General features: G+C 42.1%; 1 non-coding gene across 1 annotated transcript; it reads right to left on the minus strand.

The window, feature by feature from the left end:
- Positions 1-5,803: 5,803 nt before the first annotated feature.
- Positions 5,804-5,876, minus strand: TRNAV-UAC. Its single transcript has one exon. It is a non-coding gene; the product is annotated as a tRNA-Val (tRNA).
- Positions 5,877-6,507: the final 631 nt, after the last annotated feature.

Genomic DNA, 6,507 nt, shown 5'->3' on the forward strand with positions numbered 1-6,507 from the left:
TTTCCCTTGAGGTCTTTCTACAAATGCTAATTCTCTCAGGAAGTAACTGCAAGGAAATGACTAACTTTTGCATTCATTCTGCCCTGTCATTCAAGTCCATACTGCCAAGGATATACTGTTGCAGTCCATCACAGGGGATGACCACCTCAGGGACAACAGGACTAGTGCAAGACAGTTATTGTCACTGTCTTCTATTGCACTCAACCCTCCTGGATAGCTGTGCTTGCAAGATCTTTGTAGGATTGCTCCCAAGCTGTTCCTAACAAGGTCCCATAACAATGCAAGCATTCACTGACACAAATACAGCTGATGGCTGAACATCTATAAAATGCTCATCCATTGCTAGAAACATAAAGTGGCTCCATTGGGACTTGAACCCAAGACCTTCTGTGTGTGAAACAGATGTGATAACCTCTACACCATGGAACTATTCCCTTGACTGATCTTTCCTTATTACACTTTCAAACACCTATCCAGTTATTTTAGAATACTGTTTGTATAATCCATGGGATAATCGCCTCAGCCACCATTCACATTCTAACATTTTTTACTCTTGGCAAAAAATAGATCTTCCAAGAGCCATCCCATCTTCCATGAAAAATGTGTTTTACTAGAGTCACTGCTGAATTCTTTTTACCACACAAGATGTTGGCTTAGGAGTTTACCTAAAGCTTCCTTATTTTGTCTCCAGTAACCATTCCCACACTTCTTCTGGGGAAGACGATATCTGCTATGAATTTGCATGAGCTCAAGTAGCAAGCATAGAAGGAAGGGCCTGTAAATCTATCCCACGCATATAGATTGTGGGTATCCTGAAAACCTGACAGGTGGGGTTTCCACTGCACATATATGGAACCCATTGGTCTTCAACTTGCTTTTTCGGTATCTAAGTAATCCTTGCACTCAGACTCATGACTGTTTCTGCAGCAAGTTAAAAATGGCTCCACTGAGGATTGAACCCAAGCCCTTCTGCATGTAAAGCAGATGTGATACCCACTACACTACGAAACCAACTGATTCTTTCTTTTAATCTGTGAGCAACCGTCGAACCCTTGATGCCAGACTAAAGGAGGACTAATTGAACAAGCATCTCAGCTAGAGAAGTGCATTCATTGAAAACAAAATATAAAAATGAAATCAGTGGAGCCAACTTGTTTCTTTTTTATTTATTTATTTTATTTATTAAAAATTATTGTATACCATCGTTCATAATATACATCACAACGGTTTACATGTTACAAAATCATAAAATCAAACTGAAATATCTAAAAGGTACAGTAAAATGTGATAAAAAATAAAATTATTAATCAATTATTAATAAAACAACATAAAACAAAGATAAAAATAATGTTTCTTTAAACCAATGAGTCCTTTTTTTCAAGATAGTCAATATAAGCCTGTTCGAAAAGCTTTTTTAAAAGCTTTAAACTCTGACTCTAAACTTTTAGGGTCCAAAATCAGCTGAAGGGGACCCGTGAATTAAAGGAATCCTACTTGTTTCATTTCTGTCAAACAGAATGATTTCTATAAGCAATTAATGTCAAAAGACCCATGGAAATCATAGGCATAGCAAGAGTTGCAAATGTATGGAGAAAGGTTCATACACTGTGGAGCGGGCAGGCTGCAGAGAAGGGACGGATTGGCATACCGCCAAGCAATGAGAGTTATGATGTATCGCAGCGGAGCATTTTCCTAGTCTCCTATAATGCCGCAGAGCGGGTTACAGTGATGCTGAGCTCGAAGAATGAGCATGTCAAAGCCTTGCTCTGCATTGTTTCTCTAGACATTGTCTATGTGAAAGCATAGCTCTGAGCTCTCTCCGAGTTCTTGGTAAGGATTTTTGCTGTGGCAGCCCATTAACACAAGACAGGAAAACAAACCATGGAGGCAGCATGGCATCACAATATCTCTGCATCATTGTAGATTTGTGTTGCTTCGCTTGCTCTTCTGTTTATCCTTTTTCGTGATTGAAGCCTTAGCTACACTTCAGATTAGTTATGTATTCTCTGTATGACTGCCAGTGGGCACAGTGTGGGCAGTGGGAGCTAGGTAGTACTGGGCATAAGCGAGCAGTGAAGGCAGGCCAGAAAGTGCAGCATAACAGCCTATATTGTGAAGCCTGTCTGTGACAGAGAAATAGTGCGGACAGAGCAGACAGGATGACACTCACTGTTTGCCTGGCAGAAGGCAAAGTGTGTGCAGTGGGCACTAGGCAGTGGGCATAATAATACCACGGAAAAATGTTAAATCCTTGTTGTAATCTTAACATCCCCGGTGACATATATACAATGATGTGAGGGAGAGGGAAAGGCAGAGCAGATGAAGTAACTTTAAATGTGTCCAAAATTGCGCACTTTTGCACTGGCACTGGCAGGTAAAAACCAAAAATGAGGTCCTGCCCTGAAACTGAAGAGGGATTTCTTCTGGACTACTACAACAGCAGGAGCCAGCTTTATGCTAAAGAAACTGGCATACGAGCTTGATGATGTGTCACTGCTGCAGAGTGCAGATAACAGTGAGTGTTTTTCTCTCCAATTTTCTGTGTTCAGCGAGAGAGAAAATGTTGCTGCAGAGGTTGCAGTGAAAGCCAAATTTTCCTCCACTGATTTACATGAAAAATCTTCAGAGGGATAGCCATGCTAGTCTGATGTAGCAGCCCCTCAACCTCAAAAGATACTCATCAGCCGCTGCAAATAGTACAAGGACACCAACCCAGGACCCAGACCTTGCCAGAGAAGGAGATGCCAACACTTTCCACATATTATCCCAGACAATGCCATCACTGGACACAACATCATCAGCAACATGCGGGACACATTCTCCTACTTTTCTTCCAATCTAATATATGCCAACACTTGCTAGCAAAGTCCCGCTTCTGTCTACATAGGACAAACGGGACAATCTATAAGGACAAGGGAAAAGGATTTAAACCTGAGGTTAGAAATGACAACATTCAACCTTCCTTGACATTCTCTATCTGACCTTAAGGTTGCCATTCTCCTACATGAAAACTTCAAAGGAGCACTCCAGCCTGAAACTGCTGAATTGGAACTCATTAAAAATCTAAATACCATCACCCAAGGGCTGAACAGAAGCAATGGATTCATGACTCACTACAAATAAGCATAAACTGAACTGTTGTCTGATCATTCTTTCTATTCACACTTACCTCAGTTGTCAGTAGGCTAAACTACAATCCTATTCACACTCTCTCCACACCGTTTCCTGCCTTTTCCCATGTCTTCTCACTGTTCTGTATATATTGTACACATCAACTGTACATCATTTCATGCATCTGATGGTGTGGACTGTGTCCTCGAAAGCTCATGCTTTAATAAAACAGTTAGTCTAAATCAGGGGTCGGGAACCTTTTTGGGTGAGAGAGCCATGAACGCCACATATTTTAAAATGTAATTCTGTGAGAGCCATACAAGACCTACCAAATTAATTTACTACAACCCCTTACTCTCCTGGCACCCCCCAAGAACTGCCAAATTAATTTACTACAACCCCCCACCCTCCTGACCCCCCCAAGACCTGCCAAAAGTCCCTGGGGGTCCAGGAGCGATCTCCTGTACTTGGGCTGTTGGCTGCCAATAGTCAAAATGGCGCTGACAGCCCTTTGCCCTCACTCTGTCACTGGGGTCGACCAATGGCAGCGGTAGCCCTGTGACATAGGAAGGGCAAAGGGCTGTCGACGCCATTTTGATTACTGGCAGCCGACGGCCCTTTGCCTTTAATATGTCACAGGAGCTACCGCCGCCATTGGTCGACCCCAGTGACATAGTGAGGGCAAAGGGCCATTGGCGCCATTTTGAATACTGGCAGCCGACAGCCCAATTGCAGGAGATTTTTCCTGGACCGCTCCTGGACCCCCGCTGGACCACCAGGGACTTTTGGCAGGTCTTGGGGGGGTCAGGAGGGTGGGGGGTTGTAGTAAATTAATTTTGGAGGTCTTGGGGGGCATCAGGAGGGTGGGGGGTTTTGTTAGATTTTTACTTTTTTATTAAAGATTTGTCTGCGAGCCAGATGCAGCCATCAAAAGAGCCACATCTGGCTCGCGAGCCATTGGTTCCCGACCCCTGGTCTAAATGATTCCACTCGACTCCTAGTGCTTTTTTATTCAGATGAAGAGTCATTACTTGTTTTTCCTGAAATATAAGCTATTGATAGTGTACCAGAAGGGGAAAATTTGGGAGGCCTTTATAGTAGTGTGTTAGCCACCTTATCCAGTTCTTTGATGGGGAGGCAGGACAAAAATAGGATGTGGCTGAAGAGAAGGCAGCACAGTTAGAGAGCACATCTGATGCCCTTGGCATTGTTCCTCAGAGTCCACCCACTATATCAGCTCCAGTGGCAGCATCCTCTGCTAAGTACGTAGAGAAGGGATCAGAGTGGACTTGGAAGATCTGGAGACATTTCTAAATAAGGGAAGGCCCACGCTTTGCAAAATGCAAGCACATGGCAAAGACACAGGTCCTGGCAAACAAATGGGGCATTTAACTAACACTGGCATGCTTTATAAGCCACAAAGCAGCAGCCCTTAGGACTAGCATCTGGGGAGTTTGGAAGTGTCAGAAAAGAGGAAAAGTGTTTCCCAATCTGATCCCATGCCCTCAACCCTTTCCATCATTCAGGTAAGAGGCAAGCAGCCCCCTGCCAAACATGAGAAGTGAAAACCTACGATGGAAGAAATGGAACAGATTTCAATAGCAATGCCCCAGGACAGGAGAGAAGCAGCAGTCAAAGTTAGAAAAAGGGGCAGTTCTGAAATAAATGCCCGTGATAGCCAGCCCCTGCAGCTAGTAGAGAATGAGGGCTTGAAAATAGAACTAAAAGGATAAAAGTGAAGCAAGATGTTTTGAGGATCCTCCACTAGCACCTGAGGTCTTTTGACAAATGCTAATTTTCTCTCAGAGAGTAACTGCAAGGAAATGACCAACTTTTGCATTCATTCTGCCCTGTCATTCCAGTCCATACTGCCAAGGATATACTGTTGCAGTCCATCACAGGGGATGACCACCTCAGGGACAACAGGACTAGTGCAAGACAGTTATTGTCACTGTCTTCTATTGCACTCAACCCTCCTGGATAGCTGTGCTTGCAAGATCTTTGTAGGATTGCTCCCAAGCTGTTCCTAACAAGGTCCCATAACAATGCAAGCATTCACTGACACCAATACAGCTGATGGCTGAACATCTATAAAATGCTCATCCACTGCTAGAAACATAAAGTGGCTTCATTGGGACTTGAACCCAAGACCTTCTGTGTGTGAAATAGATTTGATAACCTCTACACCATGGAACCATTTCCTTGACTGATCTCTTCCTTATTACACTTTCAAACACCTATCCAGTTATTTTAGACTACTGTTTCAATAATTCATGGGATAATCGCCTCAGCCACCATTCACATTCTAACATTTTTTACTCTTGGCAAAAAATAGATCTTCCAAGAGCCATCCCATCTACCATGAAAAATTTGTTTTACTAGAGTCACTGCTGAATTCTTTTTACCACACAAGATGTTGGCTTAGGAGTTTACCTAAAGCTTCCTTATTTCATCTCCAGTAACCATTCCCACACTTCTGCTGGGGAAGATGATATCTGCTATGAATTCGCATGAGCTCAAGTAGCAAGCATAGAAGGAAGGGCCTGTAAATCTATCCCACGCATATAGATTGTGGGATATGCCTGGGTTTCCACTGCACATATATGGAACTCATTGGTCTTCAACTTGCTTTTTCGGTATCTAAGTTATCCTTGCAGTCAGACTCATGCTTGTTTCTGCAGCAAGTTAAAAATGGCTCCACTGGGGATTGAACCCAGGCCTTTCTGCGTGTAAAGTAGATGTGATAACCACTACACTATGGAACCAACTAACCCCTTCTTTTAATCTGTGAGCAACCGTTGAACCCTTGATGCCTGCCTAAAGGAGGACTAATTGAACAAGCATCTCAGCTAGAGAAGTGCATTCATTGAAAACAAACTATAAAAATGAAATCAGTGGAGCCAACTTGTTTCTTTTTTATTTATTTATTTTATTTATTAAAAATTCTTGTATACCATCGTTCATAATATACATCACAACGGTTTACATGTTACAAAATCATAAAATCAAACTGAAATATCTAAAAGGTACAGTAAAATATCATAAAAAATAAAATTGTTAATCAATTATTAATAAAAGAACATAAAACAAAGATAAAAATAATGTTTCTTTAAACCAATGAGTCCTTTTTTTCAAGATAGTCAATATAAGCCTGTTCGAAAAGCCATGCTTTTAGAGCTTTTTTAAAAGCTTTAAACTCTGACTCTAAACTCTTAGGGTCCAAAATGAGCTGAATGGGACCTGTGAACTAAAGGAATCCTACTTGTTTCATTTCTGTCAAACAGAATGATTTCTATAAGCAATTAATGTCAAAAGACCCATGGAAATCATAGGCATAGCAACAGTTGCAAATGTATGGAGAAAGGTTCATACACTGTGGAGCGGGCAGGCTGCAGA

The sequence above is a fragment of the Rhinatrema bivittatum genome, chromosome 4 (assembly GCF_901001135.1).
Source record: "Rhinatrema bivittatum chromosome 4, aRhiBiv1.1, whole genome shotgun sequence".
NCBI lineage: Eukaryota > Metazoa > Chordata > Amphibia > Gymnophiona > Rhinatrematidae > Rhinatrema > Rhinatrema bivittatum.